We start from the raw sequence: 26,202 nt of genomic DNA, 5'->3' as shown, positions 1-26,202 counted from the left end.
GTTTTATAATATTTACAGCAAAAACATGAGTGTTTAATATGCTGATTTAACCTTTTGTATGACTTGGCCTGGGAGATTAGGATGTTAGTGGATAATGACTTTCATTGTAACATTGAGAGAGATGAGACATTTCTGTAACAGTCTAAGATTAAACTCTTCCATTAGAGCGTTTTTAGTCTTGTTTCTCAATGTTTTGCTTTTATAATTAGTTTCAAGTTTAATCCTGTATAATTTGACAAGGAAGAGAAAGAAGGACTTATGTGAAAATTCACATTTGCAATCAGACTATTTTGCAGCTATTTAACACAGACCTTTGATGATATATTAAGGCAGAGTTGCCCAAATGAAGAAATAAACAGGTTTATAGTCATGCTACAACTGTGGAATTACACTGGCTCCCCCCCCCCCCCCACACTGAAAGAGAGAGAGAGAGAGAGAGAGAGAGAGAGAGAGAGAGAGAGAGAGAGAGAGGCTAGAAGGTTGTCCTTAACAATAGGGTAAATGTCTTTGGGTGGATATGGAACTACATTCTGTTGTATAAAAATTCTTCTTATTAATTGAATGTACCATGAAAAGAGGTGGCCTATAATAGACATGGAACTAATAGTCTTAATATGGACATTAAAAATTCTTACCAATCAGTAAGGCAGAGATGAATGCTCCGTTAAAAAATGATGGATTGGTGGATGTCAATGTTACAATGAAAGATACATAGTTAATAAATATAAACATAAATATTTAATTTTATCAGTAATCAACAAATAAAAATGAAAACAAAGTAAGATGTCACTATACCTGTTAGATTTGAAGAGATCAAACAGATCGATAATATACCATTTATAGTGAAAGCAAGGGGAAACCAAACATTTATGATACGAGCAGGGTATGACAAGGCTTTCTTGAGGGTAATGTAATGTACACATAAGAAAGTCTTTCAGGCCCTAACCAGTTTGGCTCAGTGGATGGAGTGTCAGCCTGCAAACTGAGGGGTCCTGGGTTCGATTCTGGTCAAGGGCACATGCCTGGGTTGCAGGCTCAATCCCCAGTGGGGAGCATGCAGGAGATAGCCAATCAATGACTCTCTCTCTCATCATTGATGTTTCTATCCCTCTTTCCCTCCCACTCCCTCTCTGAAATCAATAGAAATCTATTAAAAAAAATCTTTCATATAAATAATAGGGCAAGTCCAAGAATGGTAATGGTGGCTTTAGAAACAAATAAAAGTTCTCTTAAGACATTAGTTAAAGGTATCACAGAACACTGATACAATTCAATATGTAGCCACTAAGAAGAGTGAACTATATTTTGCCAGGAACTGATTTTCCACGAGTCCCTTGCATTTCTGCATGTTCTGAAAGCAGAGGCACTGATTGCCTTTGTTCCAGGCTGTTTTTAAGCATGGTGGCCTAACAGCCTGGGAAGATAGAGATGTCTTCCCCCAGAGCAAAGAACAGCTCTGCTTACTGCCTGGGATAAAAGATTCAGCTTCTTAAAGCTCAGGGTTATTCTCTTGTAATACAAGCCAGGGTGTGTGTGGGTACCATCTAGCCCACTTTGCGGTGCCCTGTGGGAGTTGGGGTTGGGGAATGGGTATAAGAAAATGCTGACACTCTATTTCCATTTCTGTGACTAAGAGTCCTTTATCTCTGACCCAGGAGTCTCCTGTCTTCTGTCAGTATTCCTGAAACTGTGCCATGGTGACTTGTTAGTTTGTAGTGTAAAATGTCAGATTCTTCACAGTTCTTGACTTACCCTTTGCTAATTAAAATTTTCCTTATTTTTATCAATGCTTTTTAAAACTTTAAAGTAATATACAATGAGGGGTATAAAGATGAAAAAGTCAGAAATTCTTACCAAGAACTCTTTCTAGAAATACATACTATTCTGTAACTTGTTTTGTCATGGGTGCAGAAAGAAAACATTTCTTTAAAGGTGAAAATCACTTACAGTAACTTGAACCTATTTCTAAGCCTAACTTATCAGAAGATTAAAATTTTATCAGCTACTGAGAAAGATATTAAAATAGTTAGTCTTTTAAATGGCTGTCTATAAGTCCATTGTATGGAGGTTTGTAATTTAACCACAATCCCATTGATAGTTCCAGTTCTGGACTAATTATGTTACCGTAAATCTTGTATGGATACCACGGTGGGTTAATAGGCTACACCTATAAACTAAAATACGAAGCATCCTCAGACCTGTGCTGAAGTGTTTTGACCACAGGAATCAGTTGGGAGCCATAGGCTCATTTCCTAGTACGAGGTCAAAAATGTTTTCGAAGACCAAGACAAAACAAAACAAAAGCAAAAAGCTATTAAATGGTATGTGTTATATGCTTCTGTTAACTCTGGGTTGTGAGATTAGTATTAACCTTTATTTTCTCTTTATAATCTTTCATGTATTCTGTTTTTCCCCCCTGCACTGAGCATGTATTACTTTTATAGTCAGATGGGCAATAAAACTACTAAAATTAAGAGACGAGAGAAACAGGATTAGGGTGAAAAATGAGACATGGACACACAGTTTTCTGTCAAAGACATTTAAATTAAGTAACAGTTTTTAATTAGAATAGTTTTATGCAACCTCAGCATTTATTGACTTCAGAGAAAATGTTTCCCAATAAAGCAGATGTAGGTCTTTGCAAGCAGAGATTCATTTATTACTTTATTTATTCTCCATGCTTATATTATCTTTTCCTACATTTATTAATCCTATTTCCAAGTAACTACTCTATGCCTAGTCCTGCTTTAAATGCTGTATCAAATTTTACCAAGGAATTTCTCCTAGTTTGTGGTTAACTGAGGGCTTTATTTTTCTTGTGTTTTTTTTTTCTCTTGCCCTTTTGATCATTTTATTTCTCATTAGTCCATTTTCTAAAGTGTGTGGGTGTGTGAAAGGATGCAGACCTAAAATTAAGAGTCATCAATTTAGTCACATACTGATCCAAGGAGCATCGTCAGAGAAATTCCAGTGAGTCCCGACAGGAGAGCTGCTCATCTGGGGAAAGAATGTGTATGTGTGCATGAGGCGATTTATTGATTGACAGCGAGCTGGCAGTTGAAAGGGCTATTTCCTCTTAGCTAGCAGCTTACATGGCCGCACTAAAGCCTGTGATGACAGACTACACAGGCACTTTCTTGGTTGGCAATCATCAGATTTAGACCCCCACAATTAGCCTCTGTAGGAAAGACCCAGTTCCTATTAATATTCCTTTTTTTAAAAAAATCTATCCTCTCATCAATAAAAATGATTGCCCTGATGTTCATGGTCCCCATCTTACACCTGCCCTTCATTTGGTTGAGCCCTTTGTGCGAATACTGTTAACGATTCTGACTTCCTTCATAGCATTTTTTTTTACCTAGTACCCCTGGAAAGAATATATCCTTTCAGTTCAGAGAAATCCCTGGGAGGTCAGGAAGCATTTTCATTTATTTAAGGGGAGACTTTCAGATCATGCTGGGGAAGGTAGTTAATTCGCACGTTTGTGGTAAGACTTTATGCTAACATTAAGCTTTACAGAGTAGTTGATGCCATTTGGTCATATTTTGGTCTCCTAAAAGCCTCTGGCTGACTTAAAAAATAAATCATTGCAGACAGACCATTAAATTTTATGAACTATGAATGTGCTTAATAGTCCAGGATAACAAAATGCTCCAAATTTCTCCATGAGCCATTGCTTCTACCTGAGCCCTTGCACACATTTCAAATACCTCCAACCATATCAAAGGTGATTATTTTGATAAAGTGGTAGTGTGGTGGGGCCTTTGTAAAGCACTGGATTGTATTTGGCCTCTTGGTTTACTACTGAGAGAGTTTGTTAAAACTAATGAAATTTTTTGTTTTGTTTTGGTTAGAGCCTAATTAAAACCACTTCTGACTGCATAAAGGCTATGGCCTATGAAAAGGATGATTAAAAGGTTTGATTTCTGCTCACAACATTTAAAAAAATTAATTGGGAAAAATTTAATAAGCATCAAATGCACTTTACCCTGGTAACTGCAATACTGAATGGTGATGTTTTAAATATTTTTTTCAGAAAAGGTTAGTGATTTTTTTTTTTTTCCTGGGAAAGATGGAGATGCAACTATGAGCATCAGTACGTCTGGTCTAGGTTACTATAGTTCAGTTAATGCTGACATCTAAACAGGTGTTCACATTTCACGTCTACAATAAGGCAGACTGCGAAGTTCTGTATCACTGAATTTTAGCAAAAAAAAAAAAAAATTAAAGGAATGTTAAAGTTTTGAAGTGCAAACTCATAAACTCTACATTGGGATCACTTTTTTGCTTGAAGTGCATCTGACTTGAGAATACAGGCAATTTTCTTTCCTGATTGCTTGGAAAACTATTTTTGCAGTAAGCCTTGTGTCTTCTTTACTATGATTGGTTGTTTTTAAGAAAGATGATCAGCTCTGTGGTTAGTTTCCCACAGTTGATAAAAAGATCTATCAAAAATATCACAATTAATTTAAAGAAAATGTTGGTTATCAAAGGCTGCAGAAACAGGGAAGAAATAGCACTTCTTATTCTGTATAAGCACAAACACTTAAAGCTAATCACATGGCAGGTAAATCTGTATTAGGAAGTTCCATAAAAAAGAACAAAAGACCCATGTTTACTTCCATCGCTCCAATAGTCAAGCATTAGACCTGCGTGAGAGTTGCGCTGGAGCAGTTTGCTGGTCCGGTTTAAGAGTTCCAAGTCCTTTTTGTGTATTTGGCCCAATGATATCCACATCCCAGATAAATTCAGTTAAAAAAAAAACACACAGAAATTAGGGCAATGACTTCGTAAAACAAAGCACAAGGGTATGCTACTAGAAGTTGCTGTCCTTCCGTGGCTAATGCAGACATAAAAACTTTGGAAGCAGGAAAACGACACCACCCAATAATTCCAGGAGTGAGGATGGTTCTTACCATTCATTGCAGAGCTGGAAAGTAGGATCATGGGAGGAAGACAGTATCCAAGGACACTTGCCACACAACCAAATGAAACACCTGTCATACTCATTAAGTTTAATAAAGAAAACACTCCTAGACGCCCAATTGCACCGACCCCATACACAAAGCCAAACTGGATTTTGCCAGCCAGTAACCATGTGGCTCCAAGGGCCAGGCAAAAACCCGTGGGTCCTGCCAGAGCCGTCTCATTCGTGATGCTGCCATCTGCCACTGTTAATGATGTGACACTGTTAGTGTCTTTGGCCAGATGTGGTGGAAATCCACTCCTAATTCTAACTCTTTTAGTAAAGGTGGCTCACCCTCAACGTTGTTTCCATAGAATGGCCGGGGAGTCGTCGGAGTAAATATCTGAGTTGGTGGAAAATCTGCCTGGTGTGGGGCTGTTGTGGCTGCATCATGGCTGGAGGGACAGGTGGGCTTGCTGCCAGTAGTCATAGCCAGATTACTGTGTGCTGAAGGTCCTCTTCTTCCTCCATAGCCAGAGCACTGCTGTCATTGGTCATTGATGCTGTGACATTGTGTTTAAATGATCAAAGCCTACACTGCAAATGATCAAATGTGGAGGCGGGGACAGCAGCCCCAGCAGCTGCCGAACTCAGCCTAAGACCCCGAACGGGCACCGTTGCTGTGTCACAGGCCAAAGAACGCCACAGCAATTTGTAAAAGGCAACTCCAATGCAATTCTAGTTTTCTGTACACAGAACTATGACTTACCTCCTAACGTTTTTTATAGCACTATACACCAAGGGACCTCGGTTCTTGTTTTATAAAGTCTGTGGAAAGAATGGAAAGGGACTTATCATGGTGGTTAGTAACTGAGATTGTGTTCTAGTCCCACTTTTTAAGCGGTTGACACTGATTTAGTTACCTAGGTCCTTTCAGGCTTTGTCTCTAAAATAAGAGTAACTCTGGGGTCATTAATGATCTCAAATAAGGCAATGCCATAAAAGTAAACATATAAGTCACTGTACATATACAAATATGTACTGCTATTGCTATTTTTGCCGATATTTGCATAGCACCTCCTAATTGCTTATAAATTTGAAAGATCCTGGGGGTGGGCAGAGGCTATTTAGGCATCAAATCATTTTGCAAAGAACCTTACTATCGCTCTGGCCACTGAAAGCAGCATAGGCCAGGAGACCCCAGGGCCTAAGAATTGGATATTGTCCGAGAAGCAGCCCCATTTTCTTTCTTCATCTTTCTTTTGATTTTTTTTTTTTTGTCCTTCTCATTTGCTTAAAAAATACTCCTTATGCACAAACCCCGTTTATTAAGACTCAGCTTGTGGCCAGGTAACTTGATGATCTTTGTTAAGACCTACTGACCAAAGACCATCAAAAACATATCTATAGTAAAAAAAAAAAAAAAAGGTTTAATAGTTTTTTGTTTGTTTGTTGTTTTTTTTTTTTTAGTAGGGGAGCATGCACACCAAAAGGCAAGTTAGGGAGGGATGCTCCTAGGGTTTGGGGAACTAGAGTTAGCCACAGGTAGTCTTGGTGTGGAGATTGGTCAGAATTTATAAACTAGGTGATTCTGTGGCTTTAGCTTGGAGGATATGATCTTAGGTCGTTTGTCTTGCAGGCACAATTTGGTTCGTTTATTTTTTGTGTGAGTCATGGCACAGTTTTGCGAGCTGAGGGTCCTGTTCAATTCTCAGTTACTTTCCCCTGGTCCTTCTTCAGCGTAAGCTGAAGGGGAGGCCATGATCTCTTGGACATGATCAGCCTGGGGCTGTGCCCTTGTCCGGAGCCTGCTGATCAGAAGGGCGTGCAGAGAAGGTTGTCTGCGTTGAACCAGAGTCAGTCCCGCATGTTTTCTTAGTTGCAGGGTGAGCTATTGAATCACCTGATGTGGCAATGACTGCTTGGCAGCATTTCAGACTCTGGAGACCACATACTTGATACCAAAATAGGCAAAACTAAGACAAGAATTATTACGAAAGTTCCAAGCTTGGCGATGTGGTCCATAATGTTCAGATACTCAAAAACAACATATTCATACTATCTTTTAAATGTAAAAAGTGAATATGTTTAGACTACTCTTGATAAATATTTGTTTTGACTGAAAAATACTATCCAAATTCAGATGTGGCTGATATTTTTGACGAGAGAACCCAGATCTTGATCCTAATAGTATTAAAAGTTTATTTATTTATTTATTTTTAGTTTTGTTTCTTTCTTAGCTGTTATCCTAGTCCAAATGTTTGTTATTTGCTATTCAAGTGACAGTTTTAGCAGAATGTGAATATTTGTCCTTATAATAGTGTGGAACCAGTTCAGAAATAAGTTTAGTTCATCTTGGCATTTATTTGACAATGGGAGACCATTATTGGGCCGCAGGCTCACATCTGTCTAAGTTATCTTCTAATTACCCTGACATATGCTTTCCGAGGCATAATTTTCTCTATGCCAATGGTCTCCCAATTTTTAAATTGTGCCTCCCATCAGCAAAATATTTCGAAAATGTCTCTCTACAATGTGTGTGCATGTTCTTTTTTTGAATTGTATACACGTACTATTCTCATTCTGTATATTAAATATTAAGAAAGTCTAATTTCTCACTTTTGAGATAAAAATATAAACAGAAATTCTATTATTTTTAAAACATATTTTCTGGGGGTATATAACCTTACTTGGGAAACCACAAGCGTATACTTGTGATTCTTAATTTTTATACTCTAATATTTCATTGGGCTACATCTCACTTCTATTATGTTACCACTGGAGCAGCGACTCCCACCTGAGGGGGGATCTGAGAGGAGATACATGAGGACCGTGATTTGGAAAAGGCCTGAGGTGACCCTGATGCTACGCACCCTGCACCACCACACTTTCCACCAGGGCCACCTCACCCCCTGAAAATGGTGACTGGGAGTCGCAACATGGCCTCAAATTCCTCACCCAGGCACATAATGGCATGACTTGCAGGTTTTTTTTTTTTTTTTTTTTTTTTTATGCAGCTTGTTCTTAGAGAAATGTGGTAGCAAAACAGCAAGGTAGAACAGTAAAGCAAATATTTGGTATCATATTGAAAAAAAAACCACACCTCATGTGAATTTTATAAACATCACAGCTGTATAATTCAAAGCAATGGTCACTGTGCAAGGCCATATGTGATCGTGTCCTGTAAGCCAGTTTTCTTGACAAGTTGCGAGGAAGTACACTTGTTTTATTGTGTAAGTGGCACCGTTTTTAAATGTGCTGCGGGAACCTATGACTGAGGGGTTTTGGGGGAATCTCATTTTGTGATGTAAATAGTCATTTGCTTTTTGGGGGTGTATGCTGTTGGCCTAACGAGGTTCTCTAGCATAGAAAATACCAGGTGATAGCAGGGAGCTGATTCCCAGAGACTCAGAAACTTTCATTATACAACAATCAGGGTGGCTGATTGAAGCAAATATCCAGATAATTTAGGCCAAAGTCCCCTTTTTTGTTTGAAATATACTGGGGTGAGTTGTTAAAAAAAATCTCAAATCGGTGTTTATTTTCTTGGCTATAATCTTAGCAACCTGAGTGATATTTCTGAGGGAATGTTCTAATGGTAGTCCCAAGAGGAAGCCCTGAAGAAAGGTTCTGTGCTCCAATACATTTAGGAAACACTTCTGCTTGTCCCTTGCTGTGGAAAGTGACCATGCATTAATGACTATGGAAAGTCCACTTTTGAACTTAGTTTAACAGTGTTTCCTAAACTTTTTCTTAGGGAACCTTTCATTTACATAACATTTGTTAACTTAGTATAAAACTGGTGTTCTTTGACATACACTTTGGGAAATGCTGGTGCAAATATGTAAAATAAAAAATTAAAAAATAACAATATATGTCTGTAATCACAAATACTGGAGTTGAACACCCTCATCAATAGTCATGTATTGGAGGAGGAGCCAGTCATGGCCGGGGCATGACTAGTCCATCGTCACCTGCTGCTGCTGCTGCTGCTGCTGGTTGAGGGACTTGCCAAGGGGACTCTCCATGAAAGCACTGGGTTTGATAATAATTCTGCTTTATCCCCAAAGAGAAGAACAGCCACCTGGTGCCCTGGATAGGACTGTTGGACCCATGGTTTGCCCAGAGCCTCTTTTTCTCTGGAGGCCCGCCCCCATTTTCATTGTCTCTCTGCGGGGGAGCAGTGTGAAGAGTGTGGAGCAAGGTATCTTTCCCTAAGTGGAGAGGTACAAGGACTGTCAGTGAAGTCAGACATGATGAGATGGAATAGAGGAAAAGCCTGGAGCTCCCCTTAGAGGTAAGTATCTGGTCATCACTACTGTGGCAGGAAACTTGAATATTTTCTTTCAGGTTTGCATATCATGGATATTACTTGACGTTTCATATAAGAATCACTCTAATATTTTATTTCAAAAGGCAAACAGAGCATTTATCCTTTGATATAGTGCTTCTTTGAATTTAGATGTTATTTTACAATGGCCATGTTTATGCAATAGCTTTTTCTATCTAAGGGCTACAGACCAGTTAGAATCTGCATCTTTTTTAGGCGAAGAAGCGATCATGTACAGATGGCCAATCTGATCTGTAAATACTGTGTTTTATTTAAACACAAATTTGGCTAATGTAGCTTTTATGAAGTAGTCTTATGCAAACTCCTTATCTTTCTTCCCCAGCTGAGCCATAGAAGACTTACCTGATTTATTGTAAGTGATTCTGTTTAGGAAATGCAGGCCTTTCTCCTAAATGTTGTGACATTAAGAGAGGCTTTCCCCTTAAGATGCCTACAACACTTGCAATTCCTTTAAGAATTACGTTGTGCCCAAATGCATTGTTGTCTGTTTTATGATGTTTATGAGGAAGGTGGCTGAGCCCAAAGGGCTGGTCCCTGGTTCAGCACATTCTTTCCCACACTGATTTAGAGACGTTCCTTTAGCTTCTCTGGGCCTCACAGGTTATATATTTATGAGATGCTGCAACACCTCATCGTGGACCCGCACTATCATTTGTGCTAATGGAAAGACAACTCCCCACGGGTAGCAAATTGAGGCACATTTATCCTGAAGTGTCTGGGGAAGGTGCCAACAGGGTAGGCAAAGTCACAATTTAATCATGGCACGTTTCCTTAGAGATTTCATTTTCTCAGAGATTTAGGAGGGGCAATATTATTTTTACGTGAAAGCAAAGACAAATTTGCTTGAGAGCAAATGAGAGAGACATGAATTTCTAGCATAAAACATAAGAATGAATTTTGCAGCCTCCCACAGCCCCAGGGCATGCACTCACTTAGCAGTAAAGGTGATTTCTACAAAACGGCTTGAGAAACACTGACCTGCACGTGCAGAGCCTGGAAGTGACTTTGAACATGATCACACCATCATCTGCCTCAGGGTCACTCTGGGTCACTCCAATATTTACTCTTGCCCTATTCTTTAGGGTGGTTGCATCTACACAGTTCTCATGAGCCAGGCACTGTGTTAAGCCCTTGACATCCATTACTTCATTTAATCTTCACAAGAATCTTATAAAGTAGGAACTATTATCCCATTTTACAGACCAGAGAGCCAAGACACCAGGATTTTAAGTTATTGGTTGAGTCAGGGAATGTCAGAAGCAGAAACTCTGCTGAGATCTCCAATGTGCTGTTTCCCCGCCAACCCCCTGGGAAGGCGGACTCTGCTGCCCCCTGGAGGTGAGGAGGTGGGAGTGCAGGACAAGGAGTGCAGCTGGAGAAACACACCCCTCCCATTCAGAGACTGAATCTTGAGGGCTGAGCTCTATCAAAGGTGGAATACCATAACTACATTGTCAATATGCCTTTATAGGATCTAGGAGATGCCACTGCACACCTTGGTCTAAGTCTTATATTTCAAATGGATTTATCATTTCTCCCAGGTGTGGTAGGCATAATATAATCCTGCACTCCAAGGTCAAAAGAGAGAAGGTCCTAGATAGATGAAGTACCCTGAGGTTTGTAGCTCTTTTGTGCTGTGAAGATAGAAAATAAGGACAGTTTAGTTCAACTTAAGGAGCATGTGTTAGGCACTCACTATATACCAGGCACTGGGTCCTATTGTCTAGTCCAGGCGTCCTCAAACTACGGCCCGCGGGCCACATGCGGGTGTTTTTGCCATTTTGTTTTTTTACTTCAAAATAAGATATGTGCAGTGTGCATCAGAATTTGTTCATAGTTTTTTTTTAAACTATAGTCCGGCCCTCCAACGGTCTGAGGGACAGTGAACTGGCCCCCTGTTTAAAAAGTTTGAGGACCCCTGGTCTAGTTAGAAGACACAGACGTGTATAGAAATCACATTTTTGCAGCATTTATTAAGTGCTACAGGTGACATAAAATAATACCCTTGATCTTGTATTTCCTAGTTCCTGATCTCAAAGAAGAAGAACCCCTTTCCCATTGTTTTTTGAGGGGAGTGTGAGCAGTCCATGTGCTAGGTCACAGGTCCTATCATTTGTTGGGGGGCAGCATTTTCTGATATCATGCTTAGGGGTTAACCCTACAACAGATTGCTTAGGGGTTAACCCTACAACAGATTGCTTAGGGGTTAACCCTACAACAGATTGCTTAGGGGTTAACCCTACAACAGATTGCTTAGGGGTTAACCCTACAACAGATTGCTTAGGGGTTAACCCTACAACAGATTGCTTAGGGGTTAACCCTACAACAGATTGCTTAGGGGTTAACCCTACAACAGATTGCTTAGGGGTTAACCCTACAACAGATTGCTTAGGGGTTAACCCTACAACAGATTGACATGGTGAAGGCTTCATTTATCGAAACAATTCCCTTTGTTTAGCCCTGTGATTCTTGGCCGGATGAGGGGAAATGGTAAGACATGTTGTTTGCTTCAGAACTTCAGTTTTCTAATCTGGCTGTCCCCTTGCCTCTGCTAATGTTATCTGTCTCTCAGGGTTTGAAACTGTTTGGTTTAGTAAGGAAAGCCCGTATGAGGAGCTTCGTCAGTGTCATCGCCCAGACCCTGCCTGTGGTTTCAGGAGGAAGCGGTGTAATAGGCTCCGGTCCCTTTAGGAAGCTTTATTTGAAATTCATTTGGGCACAGACATTTTATGGGTGCAATCAGAGCCAGGCATGGCTTAATGATGCTCTAGGCAGGATATACGGTGACTGATCCACACCTTAACCAAACGGCGGGTAAGCTTCTCTGATTCCCATTAGCCTTTAGAAAACTAGAATTTATGAGCCAAACTATAATTAAACTAAAGATAATGAGAAACAAGCACATGTTCTTTTTTTCCTTAATTTTTCTTTTTCTTACTAATGAATAATTTTAAACGGCGGCTATCGCACTTAAATATGTGTATTTTGAATGGGCAAAGTGTGGAGAACAATGTGAAATCATCAGCAGGTTGATGTATTAGAATCTTTTCATGAGAACCTTAAAAACATCTATAGTATAACCTTTCCATTTACTCTTGTGAGAACTATTGCTTAGAGTAATTTAGTGTTATACAGGGTGGGGCAAAAGTAGGTTTACAGTTGTTTTATAAAAATAAAACAATAATTAATGAATAATAATACAAGAATAAACTGTTTCGCATACTCACAACTGTAACCCTACTTTTGCCCCTCCTGTATTCTATATTTACCTTGTTCTTCTTTACATAGGGCTTTAACATAGCAGAAATTAGGTTCTAGAACAGATGCTATGACACTGGCACTATCCTCTCCACTTGTTATGGAGGACACTGAATTTAGAAAAGAAAGTAACTTGCCTAATTTTACACAGCCATAGATCTAGGAAGGAAATATATATATATATTTGTGTGTGTGTGTGTGTGTGTGTATACTAGTAGCCCATTTGCATGAAGATTCGTGCAATAGACCTTCATTCACCTGGCTGCCTGCACCAGTTTTCTGCCGGCACCGGGGACCCAGGCCTTGGCTGTGGCCACCGCCTTCTGCTTTCTTTCAGGGTCCGGGCTTGGCCCCGGGCGGTGGCCTTGGGCTCGGCCGCACCCAGCGTCCCTGCTACCGATCGCAGGACCCGACCCCCAGTGGTCTCCTGCGATTGGCGCAGGCTCCCCGCTGGCGCCCAAGGCCGGGAAAGCCTCGGGCGGCTCTCCCGGCCTTGGGCTCGGCCACACCCCAACGTCCCTGCAACAGTTTCCTGGTGGGCGTGGTTGATGGGCGTGGCTTTGTTGGTGGGCGTGGCTTGGGTGTAGTGAAGGTGCAGTCAATTTGCATATTTGTCTATTATAAGGTAAGATATATATATGAAATCCATATGTTTTAACAGCTACTCTAGGGTTTCCCCCTCCCCCCTAAAAAACAATTTGTTTCTCTGCTGTGATGATTTCAGTTTGGTTAACAGGCATATTGGTTGCTACTTACATGTGATGGTCACATCTGGCTTGATGTTCTTGATGCTGTAGTAAGGCCCTGGGCATTCAAATATCCGCAGTGCCAGGGCTAACATGAATGAGCGTGGTGGGCTGATGTCGGAACAGAGAGCACACCCCCCACTTGAAGGAGAATGCCCTTACCTGTCTTCACTGGCCTGGCACTGCCAAGTCTCTGACATTTCTAAGAGGAGCCAGAGATCTAGGTTTTATGTGAAATCTTTCCATTTGGCAAATTAAAAATGTTCTTTTTCTTTCCAACTCTGGAAGCCAAACAGAACACATCCCTCAGGGAGATTCAGCCCATGACTGGGAGTTTATGACATGGGATTCCAAAAAAAAAAAAAAGTGCATACAGAGAAGGAGTGAACAAATGAGGGCAAGTCGTTTACTCAGACTATAGATACTGACTTTTCCTGAAGCCAGGAGTTCTGAGCAAAGCTGGGAGCTCCACTGTGAAGTTTGGGCTGCTCAGGTGTGGGCATTTGGGGCCTCCCTCTTCTTGCAGAATCATCTGAAACAAGGAAGGCTTCTTTATTAGGGGCTGACCACCAGGCACCCACCCTCTAGCATTGCCCACACTCCGACACCGGGCTGTGTGCATTGTTTCATAGGTTTTCTCCTCGTCACTCCTTGCCTCTCCTTGGGGAACTGCACTTTCAACTGATGATGAAACTGAGATCAGTACCACTTGCAAACTTCCCAGACAAAAGGCTTTCGAAGAGGGCAAAGTTGTTGTTGTAAACTAGATTTCTTTTGTTTGTGTGATCTATGGATTTTTCTTTATTCAGTTTTCTGTCCCTGTAAACACAGAAAATTGAAAACTAATTTGATTAAATTTTTCCAGATGCAATATCATGTGTATTTTATTTAATTTAAAGGTTTTTTGAATTTTAACCAAATCTGGTGCAAAGTGGCTATGTCACTGTTAAGCGCCCCCTGCAAAAGGAAGCACCATTCTGAGTTTGTTTGTTTTTTAATTGTAAAAAGCATGCTATGGCCCTGGCCTGTGAGATTCAGTTGGATGGATGTCATCCTGTGCACCAAAGGGTTGCAGGTTTGAGTGCCACTCAGGACACCTGCCTGGGTTGTGGGCTTGATCGCTGGTGAGGGTAGTACAGGGGGCTGCTGATCAATGTTTTGCTCTTACATCGATGTTTCTCTCTTTCTCTCTCCCTCTTTCCCTTTCTCTCTCTCTCTCAAAAAAAATCAATAGAAAGCATGCTATGGAGAAAGTTCAGAAACTCTAGAATTGAACATTATTTGCTGAGCACTTACTATCTGTCACACACTGTGCTAAGTACGTTACAGTCATCTTACATTCTCTTTAACCCATTAAACCATATGTAAAGCCAGTCCCACTTTAAAGATGGGAAAACTGAGTCTCAGAAAGGTTCAGCACCTTGCCAAGGTCCTATGACCCGTAAAACTCAGGTTTATTTGATCCTCAAGTGCCACCATGTTATATAGCGTCTTTCTCGAAAAAATGATTATACCCACTGCTTCAGGGCCCTGCAACAGAATAACAAGCAAGCAGAACTAGCTGATGTGAGGCATGAAGACTGCTCTACGCAATTAAGATGATATCAGTTATTTAGCAAAGCAGGGCACACTGGTCATAATTAGCAGGGCGATGAATGTCACATACTTCCTGGGACTGGTGGCGAAGTAGGTTCTAGGAATGCTAGCGAGGGCAACACACTCATCTTGCTTGATTAGTAATGTCTGGGCATGTAATGCATGAGAGCCTCATGCCGTCAGCTGTCTATGACACCAGATGCTAAGTGACCATTGGAAAAAACAGTGTCAAGCTTTGTGATAAGGTGGAATATTGACTTATGTCATGTTTTGTATGAATTCAATGCCTGCTTTGTGTTTTAGTCTATGACTGCTGCTTAACTTATTTAACCAGGGCACTATTCTAAGGTCCTGAGAATTCAATATCTGTATATTTTGTTCTCCAACAAGTTGTTGCCTTAACTAATCATTTTGAATTGAACCCCACCCTCTATTGACCTCTATTTAGATCCTAGATTTTGGTAGCGCATCAGTCACGGTACATTGCATTTGTGAAAAATTAAATCTAAATACCTCTTCTTGGCCATCAGAGTCATGCGTGATGTTTCATCTCAGCATGCTCCCGGTTAACAAGAGAGGAGCCAACATCTGTAGTTGAACCTATTCTAGGTACTGTCTGCTTCTATACAAACGTATGCCTGCCTTGTTGCTAAAATTGTTTGCATCTAAACATGTAGACAGCCTGATGGAATTAGCATAACTGGAAAAAAAGAGAAGAATCAAGTTATTATCTTAAAACTTCTCCCTTTTGGATCAGCCTTTAAATTAAGCTTTATCAGTCTTCACTGGTTAAGTATCTGCTATCTGTTGTCTAAAATGCTCACAGATTTTAAAGTCTCTGGTGGGACAATTTGTGTATATCTTTTTAATTGGATGTATTTAACTTTCAAAAGACATTAATGAAGCCAAGTTGAAATTGATATTCTATGCCTGATAACTGTTGCTTTTTTTTTGCTACTAGTTATTAATATAAGCAGCAAGCAAGATAAAGGGAACAAAGAGTTTAAAAATAATAACCTTGGGAGAAATTCCAGACAGGGCACATTGGGGATCGCCAGCAGTGCCCTTGTGTGATAAAGTTATTGGAGTTATTATCATCTCAGCCTTTGCCTCCGTATGAGATATAGTGTAATGAGGGTGGTGACTTATTTAAGTATGTGCTAAATAATTTGGGGGAGGGACGTCAGGCTGCTGTGAAGACCAGGGCTTCGCTCTGAGACTGGGGAACTGTTGCAGAGTTCTGAGCAGCAGAGTTTCAGGATGACTTCTGTTTTAGAATGAAAGGGGCAGGGTGGAGGCAGGGACACTAGTCAGGGGCCATGGTAGCAATCGGGTAGAGCCATGTGGCAGCTCAGACAGGGCGATGACAGGTGGTGTGGCGTGGTCAGACTCCGAAGGGTTCTGTAGCTACTTTATAACCAGGCTTAGCACGTGTTTTATCTCCAAATTGGGGGATAGGAAAAGAGTAGGAAAGCACGTTCAGGTAAATGTTTGTGGGCAGCACTTGTGACCAGCACCAGGAAATGCAATCGGAGTAACGCCTTGGGGAGGCTTGGAAAGAGTGGCTGAAGACATATGCCCAAAGGGTAAGCCTGATCTTGTGTTCTTTTCATTAAATAAACTGCGGGCAACTCTTTCTCTGACCTTTCAGAGGTAAAACTGTTGATGAACCCTTGGGGGAGAAAAGGTATCCAGAGGAAAACAAGTATCTTTCTTTTCAGTTTGAGGGAATATATGTAAGTAAACATAATCTTTTTAAGTTTATTTCATTGTGAATGGGCAAATGGTGTCTTCATAGCTAATATAGGGTTCCCCAAATTTAAGTAGTTCTATAAACAATGATTTTTAAAAACTTCCATTTAAATATTTAAGTTTCAACAATTGAATTTGAAATTGCTTTTTTGTTTGTTTAATCCCATATAACTGGAGAACCAAAATATGGGTAGTGTTTTGTTCATTCTACAACATTATGAAATAATTAATTTATATGTTGATTTTTTATTGAAAATTTAATAAAGAATTAATGGTGGTCCCTTGGCATAGTACTAAAAAACCAAATGTTATATTTGGTACTTAGGGTCAGTGGATGCTTCTATTTTTAAGGCTGGTTGTTTTATTAAAATATGGATCTGTAACAGAAATGGTGACTTATCTTAATGTTTACATCAAAAGACACAGTTATGAAAATATTTTCATGAAGAGATATAAGCTCTGCTTGGAGAAAATCCATCCATTTTACATTCACTTATTCCTCAAGGGCCTACCACGTGCCAGGCTATGTTCTAGGCATGAGAGAACACTGTTACTGGTGCAAAGTCATTGCGCCCAATGCTTCAAAGGACCCAAACTCAAAATGTCAGAGTTTGGAGTAAGGGAAAGGTTTATTGACTGAGGAGCCAATGGAGAAGATGGAGGCCCCAGGGGTTCCCCAAATTCACCTTAGGGAAGTACAGAATTCAGGCTTCTTTTATGTCAAGAGGAGGGGTAACAGGCGGAGCTGTTTCTGTAAAACTCAAGCTGCAAGCAAACTCTTCTAAGGGTTGATATGTCTATATGCTAGACAAAGCAGGCTTGCGCAAGCTGGAGTCAGAGAGAGACCTAGCATTTCACTCTGCTACTACACGAGTGGACAAAACGACGTTCCTGCCTCCTGGAACTGACATTCCAGGGAGGGAGACAGGCAACCATTTATATAACATCAGGCAGTCAATTCAACATGCTATGGAAATAAAGCATGTGAGTAAACGGAGAGTATGCTGGAGAGGGTGGTCAAGGCAGGTCCCTATGGGGGGGCGGACATTAAAACGGAGGCTTGAATGAGAAGTAGAGCTGTGAGCCATGCAGATGTCTAGGGCATGAAAGTCCCAGTCATGGGCCACAGCCAAGGGCAAAGTGCTGAGGGGCTTGTACAGCTCTCAGCATTAAGCCCCAGGTCTGTCTGCCACTGTGTTTGGAACATAGCTCTGCTGAAACCCGCTGCTTCTGTCAGGGTTGCAACCAGGCGTTCCCTGCAGAGGACAAGTGGCTGTGGACGTGTTGGTGTGGCCGGTGATTCTACCTCTAGGCTCTCACGCTTGGACCCAAAACACTGGGATAGTCAGTGACTGCCCCTCCGCTGCTCAGTCATCAATTCTTGATGGTGCCTCTTTTACATGTAGTCCCCTGATGTTTTCTGGGCTCGTCTTTCTAGGTCCTCAACGATTCATGCCTAAATTGCAACCGGACACATTTACTTGCAGTCTTTTGGCCTCTGAAGGGATGGGGATTGTGAGAAAGGTAACCAGCTTTCCTAGTTTGCTCTGGAATCATGAAGGACAAACCTGTACCTTTTATTTATTTGTTTTTAAAACATGGGCAGTGCAAGTATTTGCAGACAACTATTACATAATTTCTTTTTCCAGGCCAAATCTCTTAGTTCCTTTAATAATGTGTCTATAACATGGTCTCCAACTCCCTTATTGCTTTGTTGCCATTTTTCTGTCAAATCCTTTAAAAATGGGATGCTTACAACCGAGTGTGTGATGGATGTGCTCTGCTGAGTCTCAGGATGAAAGGACTGAACTGTCCCAGGATCTGAGCACTATACTTCCTTTATCTGAATGCTATGCTTTTTGTTGTTGTTAATCCTCACCCAAGCTTATTTTTTCCAACCGGGGCTGGGGACTGAGCCTGCAACTGAGGTATGTGCCCTTGACCGCAATCAAACTCGAGACCCTTCAATCAGCAGCTCGATGCTCTAACCACTGAGAAAAACCGGCTAGGGCTGAATGCTATGCTTTTAATTACTGTATCATTTAGTTTAGCATCTGCATCCTACTATTAATTCGTAGGTAGCTTGCAAGCAAATTAGACTCAACCTCGCTCAAAAGTGAGACAGACAGCCCTAGACAGCTGGTTCCGTCAGCTGGAGTGTTGTCCCATACACCAAATACTTGCTGTTTGATTCCCAGTCATGGCACATAACTAGGTTTCGGGTTCAGTCCTTGGTTGGGGCACATTTAGGAGGCAAAAGATGGATGTTTCTCTCTCATATAGATGTTTCTATTTTTTTCTCTCTCTTTCTCAAAACCCCAAAAAACACATCCTTGGGTGAGGATTAAATTTTTTTTTTTTAAAGTGAGACACACATAAGACATAAATTCATACTGTGCCATTATATTAGCTGTATGTCTTTAAGCAAGTTATATTTAACCAAGTTTTGTTAATTATAAAATTACAAGTTTTGTTAATTATAAAATTATATACATATCTCATTTATTTTTCACTTGATTGTTGTAATAAATAAGATTATACATAAAACATGTGAGAATTTTGGGAGGCCTTTAGTATTGTTAATTCCTTTCTACTTACACCATAATCTGTTCTTTAGGACCAAGCTCTCCTGTCAGTTAGTTAGTGTATAAAAAGAAGAAAGCTAGGCGTCATCCCATCTGCCCAGGCTATGTCTGTATTGTCCAGTGACCCCTGGAGAAGGTAGACCTAGCACATAGTGGGCCCTCAATAAATACATATTTGTTGATTGATTTTATTTCAGGTAAGAGGGCTGAATCACTGTGGGCTGGCTGCTGAGTCCAATGGGTGGGTGGCCTTTTAGTTTGTCTATTTGTAGGGTTGGCTTTGTCTGCTTATCTCTCTCACAATTAGGAAGGGTTGGCGAGATGACATAATGAGTGTCATTAGTACATTATAAATGAAAGGTTATATTATAAATGGCTGCTTACAGGGCCATTAATTCAGCCTGGCTACTAGAGGGCCATTTAGCGCCTTGAAATGGATAATTTGTTAAATGACACATAAGAAAGTTGAAAGAATTAATGTTGCTCACCAAAGGGCAATCCACTTTTTCTTTTTTCATTCAGACTACATACTTATTCAGAGCCTTGGGTTCCTTGTAAGAGAGAAGCTATGAAATAACAATGTCATCATCTCTTCTTTATTTTTCATTTAGAGCCATAAGACTGGAGGAAGAAACATAATATGCAGAATGGATACTGGCACGTCTGGAGGAATTTCTGCAGAGAACAGAAGCTTGCCAAACTGGATATAGGAAATCACAGGTGACATGTACAGCTTTGGAAGAATATTCGAATTTGCATAGAACCTTGTCACCTTCAGGACAGCTAAATCCATTGCACTTTTTATAATCAAGAGCGCTAAGCACAGCTGCCAAGGTGAATTTTAATCCTGGTTCTTTGGGAGACTGTAACCTTCCAGTGTGATGGGATGTGGTTTGAGACATAAGGCACAGAGTTCCTGCCATCAGAATAAGGGATTCCTGTGCCTTTGTGTCTGTTCTCACCCTCCTGAGTAGCGATCATCTGAGACTGTTAGTTCACAAAGAGCCTGAAGAGGAAGAATCTGTGGGTGTCTGCAGTCTTCTCAGACCTGTCCAGACTGTTTAACTACAAGGAAAAGTATTAGTCCAAGTTATAACACTAACTTCACAGAAGCACTCAACAAAATAACGCAGCCTGGATAAGTCCACTGTCTTAAAGAAATTTGGGTAACTTAAAAAGGCAGACTTTTAAATTAATGCAATATAAACCCTACAAATATCAATGGGAATATCAGACTTGTGACTCTCACATTGAAAACATGACATGAAAGGCGATACCCGGAGATCCAAAGGGAGATGTGATGCAAATTACAACTGAAAGCGTCTACTTACCGATGTGGATATTTGATGAATCAAGCATATAATGCTCATCCATTCAGCTGTTTCAGTGCTTTGCCTCTTGCCCTGAAAATGTCATCCAGGAGATCATGAAGGAATAATTTGGGAAGTTTCACCATCAAATGGATTTTTCTCCAGGGGAGTCATTTTTTACTTGTCTTTTATTTTCATCAATCTTTAGTCTAATAAAGGACTCAGGTAATAAGTGGGGTTAACAAGGATAACACTCTGGGGCCCAGAGATCCTCAGGGACCATTTATCCCAGTCCCAAAACTGGACACATGGTCAGATGACTAAGGTTACTTGGTTTTCTTGAAATAAACCTACCCTGGAAACGCTTCCTGGAAATCATTGGCCAACAGAGGCCAAGAGTGCTGGCTGTCTTCAGTACCTCAGTGAGTGTGTGTATCCTGCTGATTACACCAGGATAGACCAGTGGCCACACAACCAATCTCCCCCCATGGCCTGCTTGTGCTTGCCATTCTTGTGCTCCCTTTTCTTTAGTTCCTGGGCCAGGCCACGTAGATGAGGAGCAAGCAGGACAGAGCAAGCCCCGCTCACCTTGGGTTCACCCACATGCCAAAACCTGGCTTCCCAGCCACCTCTGATTGTTCCCACTCCTTTATTGTCTCCAGTTTGACATCCCCTTAATGAATAGCTGTTTAAAAGTCTACCGAAAAGTACACGCAAGCCTCAAATCCAGGTGTGTCAGCTTCGATGCAGTAACTGATGGAGGAAGAAACACAATCCGAAGGGGAGTGTTGAAGAGCGGAATCCGATAAAGGGAGGTAAGAAAAGGCTATGCGGATCAGGAGGTTGAGGCAGGTTTTAAGATCCTGGCGTTGGTGGGCACAGACATAGCTTCTTTTGGGACAGGCCTCACATTGCAGTCAGGCACCGTCTCTTTCAAAAGTGCTGGCAGCACTTGACTCGTTCTAAATTGCAGGCATCCCTGGTTTTTATGCCAAGAGACACTTTCTCCAATGTGCTGCGGGAAGGCCAGATGGCCTTGTCATTGTGCTAGTCAGTGGATTGCGGGCCCTAGAGAACGTGCTGAGGACTCTGGCTTTGGCTAATTAGTGCAAGCTCCCAGTCACAGGCAAGAATTAAGCAATCAACTCCTTTCTCGAATTCTTATACACTTTGGAAGTGTGCCATGATTAGCATGGTCTGAAAATAGAAAAAATAAAATCTGCTTGGGCTAAGCAGGGAATGACAGGAAAACTCCCATATGAATTTGGCAAAAACTTAGCTGAGATGCCTAATCAGGGTATGATAAATAAAACCAGACAGAGTCAAATCTCTAGTACTTCTATGGAGGGGGAATGTTTATCTCTATTGGTGGAGCTTGTGTAAGATTTGAAGAGTTAGCTGGAATCTGGTGGCCTCTAATTAAAGTACAGCTTAATATTTGATATTAATATTTAATATTTGGTACAATATTGAGGAAAATAAAACCGCTATTACCAGTAGTCTAGCGGATCTTTTAAAGGATGGGAAGATGTTGTGAAATAGTTTCATAAAGACATTTCTCCTTTTCCTTCAGTCATTTTTTGTGTTTATTATTTCTTTACTAGAGGCCCGGTGCACGAAATTCGTGCTGGGGTGTGTGTGTCCCTCAGCCCAGCCTGCAACCCTCTCCAATCTGGGACCCCCTTGAGGGATGTCCGACTACTTGTTTAGGCCCGATCCCAGTTGGACATTCTTCTCACAATCCAGGACTGCTGGCTCCCAACCGCTCACCTGCCTGCCTGCCTGATTGCCCCTAACCACTTCTGCCCTGCCAGCCTGATCACCCCCTAATCGCTCCCCTGCTGGCCTGATTGACACCTATCTGCTCCCCTGCCAGCCCGATCACCCACAACTGGCCTCCCCTGCCAGCCCAATTGCCCCAAACTGCCCTCTCCTGCTGGCCTGATCGCCCCCAACTGCCCTCTCCTGCCAGCCCACTTGCCCCCAACTGCCCTCCCCTGCTGGCCTGATCGCCCCCAACTGCCCTCCCCAGCCTGCCTGGTCACACCCAACTGCCCTGCCCTGAAGGCCTGGTTGCCCACAACTGCCTTCCCTTGCTGGACTGTTCGCCCACAACTGCCCTCCCCTGCCAGCCATCTTGTGGCAGCCATCTTATAACAGCCATCTTGTGGCAGCTATCTTGTGATGATGCGAGGGCATCGCACAAGGGCGTGAGGGTCACCTAGGCTTTTATTAGTATAGATTAATAGTGTTACTCTAGACCAGTGATGGGCAACCTTTTGAGCTTGGTGTGTCAAACTTCGCCAAAAAACTGAGCATAACTCGGGTAGTGTGTCACTTTGAGGAAAAAACATTATTTCGCAAATGTTTCATCCTCAGCATGCGGCCGCCTCAGCGGCCGTGTGTCATCAGAAATGGCTACGTGTGTCAGTGCTGACATGTGTGTCATAGGTTCACCATCACTGCTCTAGACTAGTGGTTGGCAAACTCATTAGTCAACAGAGCCAAATATCAACAGTACAACGAATGAAATTTCTTTTGAGAGCCAAATTTTTTATACTTAAGCTTCTTCTAACGCCACTTCTTCAAAATAGACTCCCAGGCCGTGGTATTTTGTGGAAGAGCCACACTCAAGGGGCCAAAGAGCCACATGTGGCTCGCTAGCCACAGTTTGCTGACCACGGCTCTAGACCAAGTGTAGTTCCTCCTCTATTTGTCATTTATCTTTTCTTTCCGTATTATAAAGTAGTTACCATAAGATGCAAGCCACTACCCTGAGCAGCCAGGAATGGTGTGCATAGTTTCACCAAGACTTTAACTCTCCTTTATTAAACTCCCAGTAAGACCTTCCTTATCTTATCAGTCAAAAGAATGCTATATGCTTTCTTCCTCTTCATTCTTCTCCCTCTACTCCTCTTACCTCTACTGATCTGTAGTTTCTCTTGAGTTAAATAATTAACTCATGTTATTTCTACTGCCTCACCTTGACATATTCTCTGTTTCCAATGTATAATAGATTTCTCCTTTGAAACCCTCCCACCCCCAATCAATACAGAATGTAATTCACCTTATATTGATGTGATATTGAATACTGCCTAATGTTTTCAGGAGGAAAAAGCACAATTAAAATACAAACTATAAATACATTAATTTGTTGCTATACACATTTATTTTAAATTTAAGGTATTTTTTAAATGAAATATTCTTTCTTGACCAGAGATGTGACTGTGTATAAGTATAGTGAGCAAACTGGATATGGGAGAAATGTGGGCATCAGAAATGGATTTACCATCAGTAGTTTGGGTGAACAAGAGCTATTGGGATAATTAATAGTAGTAAGCAAATGAAGGGGAGGAGCTGGGTAGGGGAAGAAGGTGAACATCTTCAATTGGGCATGTTAGTTTTGGTGTGCTTGTAGGCATGAAGTCAAGTATTTTGGTGAGCAGCTAAGATGGACACTTAAAAATTAAGAAGAAGACATACCACTTACGTTAAATTTTAAATATGTGTTGTAATCTTTGATTGCCAAATTCCCTAAGGACATCACCTGTAAGTCAATATTGCAACAGTAAACCACATTTCAATTTGTACTTTTGAGAAAATGTCAAAATTTGCATAACATTTTGTCCAGCATATGTCAATTCATTCTGTCATATTTTTAAAAAAATAATCGTGGGAGATAAGTGTGATTGCTAGATCATAATGAGATTCAGCATTTGTTCATTCAGTGTACTTTAACACATCAGATATGTATTGCTCATTTATCAAAGCATCTCAGCTACTTATATGAGCAATTTTCAGAGGAATAATCTTTTGAATATTTAACCATCTACAATAAAACAAAATGTTCCAAATTCGATATAGTTTATCTTTGAAATAAACAAAATGAAGTTCATTAACCTGGACATTGTATTTATGGAAGAAAAGCACATCTCCACAATGGAAGTAAATTCAAACTCACTGTCTGAAGCTGTTATCAGGCTTTAATAAAGTTTATAAGGCAGATACTAGTCCTGATAATCATGTAGGGTGTGATTGCGGTATTCATTTGCTACAGTGCTGCACAATATGTTTACTTTCATAAGAAATACAACAGGTAAGTCTAAGAAGAAATTTATACTACTTGACCCCTTCCTTTTAAAGTAAGTGATTCCTAGCACTTTGATATAAAGGATAGCCATGGTAAGGTCTACTGTGCTAAAATCCAATTTGTTATTAAGAGCAAGTTCTGAGGTAACTTCATTTAGACTTTTTTTTTCCTCTCTAAAGCTACTAAAAGTCAAGAGAGACCGTGAAAGAGTGGGGTCAGAAGGAAGGAGAGAAAAGAATTCAGTGTGAGTCTTCTTATTTGAGAAAAAAGGATTAGAGACAAGCTAATGCTTGAGTTAGTCGAGAAAACATATAAAAATAGATTCCTGATTGAGGTACAATGGGAGTCAGATATGGCCAAGTCAGGTAGAGTTGAGGTAGAGCCAGGCTTTTTGTGGGGGTTAGTTAGTTGGAGGGGACTGTTGAAATGAAGGAAGTTGCACTTGCCTGCCTTCTCTACCAAGTGTTGGGCACCCTCATGTTGTGCCCTCAGTTGGGCCCTCTGTGGTAGAGAGAGAATAAAGGATTTGCTAGATAGTGTCAGTGCTGCTTGGGGAACCCAGCTATTTGGGCTGTGGACTGTCAGCAAGGGGACCTGGATTACGCATTTTGTGTTTTTACTGCTATCATAATGCTGGAGGTTCTAAAGGTTAGAGTGCTAAGAGTGATATAAAGGGCTGTTCCAAATGCAGATTTCTGGCCCACTCTCCTGTTTCTAATTCAGTAGGTCTGTAGTAGGACATGCATTTGCATTTTAAATCAGATCTCTAGGTTATTCTGATGTGCCTTCGGTCTAGTTCCTGATAGGTGAGAGGGAAGGCTGAGGGGAAACAAGTGCCGAGATAGCGTAGGAAATTGTGGACCGTGTGCTCCCCTCTCCTTGTTCTCTGCAGGATCTGATTTGCCATGCTTGACCTTTCTGCTCCGGGAGAGTGAGTGGAGGTGAGTGAGTCCACTTAGGAACCTGGCTGAAATGTAACAGAATCTTCTCTTGATGGGAAGCCCCATTTTTATTGGTTGTATGTAGAGGGAGGAATGGTTTCCACCAGAATTATGTCCTTTTTCTTATTAGTCTCTTAGAATTTGCAAGGTCCCAGGAGGAGAAAATTGGCACAACTTTTGGGCAGATGGCTCAGTACACAGCACATTATTACCACGTCTTAGTATGACTTAGTATACTGAGTTAAGTAATCATCTCACAGAAAACACACACACACTTCAATGGAGCAAATCCTGACCTATTTGAGTGTTCATAAAGGAATCATAAAATTATAACTGTGCAGGAGGGACTCCAGAGAGGATATATATATATATATATATATATATATATATATATATATATATATATTTGGCAAAGCCTGAAAATCAGTATCCAGCTCTAATCAGCCCATTTAAAAATTGTGCCTACTAAAGCTCCAGTATAATACATCTTTATTTTAAGAGAACTAAAGGCTTTTCAGATTCTACACAAGACTCTACTGTATGGGCAATTAGTCACTTTTTTAGCCATCCATTTTAAACCACTTATTTCAGAATTATTTGTTCTCAATCCTGCCTGTCAAGAGTACATATGCATTAAGGTACCTAATTGATAAAATAGCTGAGAATG

General features: G+C 40.9%; 1 pseudogene; it reads right to left on the bottom strand.

Annotated features, from left to right (window-relative positions):
• Window positions 1-4,748: 4,748 nt before the first annotated feature.
• On the bottom strand, window positions 4,749-5,396 carry LOC103305319 (protein YIPF5-like; annotated as a pseudogene).
• Between the last annotated feature and the right edge of the window lie 20,806 nt (window positions 5,397-26,202).

Source organism: Eptesicus fuscus, chromosome 4, assembly GCF_027574615.1.
Source record: "Eptesicus fuscus isolate TK198812 chromosome 4, DD_ASM_mEF_20220401, whole genome shotgun sequence".
Taxonomy (NCBI): domain Eukaryota; kingdom Metazoa; phylum Chordata; class Mammalia; order Chiroptera; family Vespertilionidae; genus Eptesicus; species Eptesicus fuscus.
The sequence above is the reverse complement of the archived record's forward strand: the minus strand, read 5'-3'. Positions and strand labels throughout refer to the sequence as shown.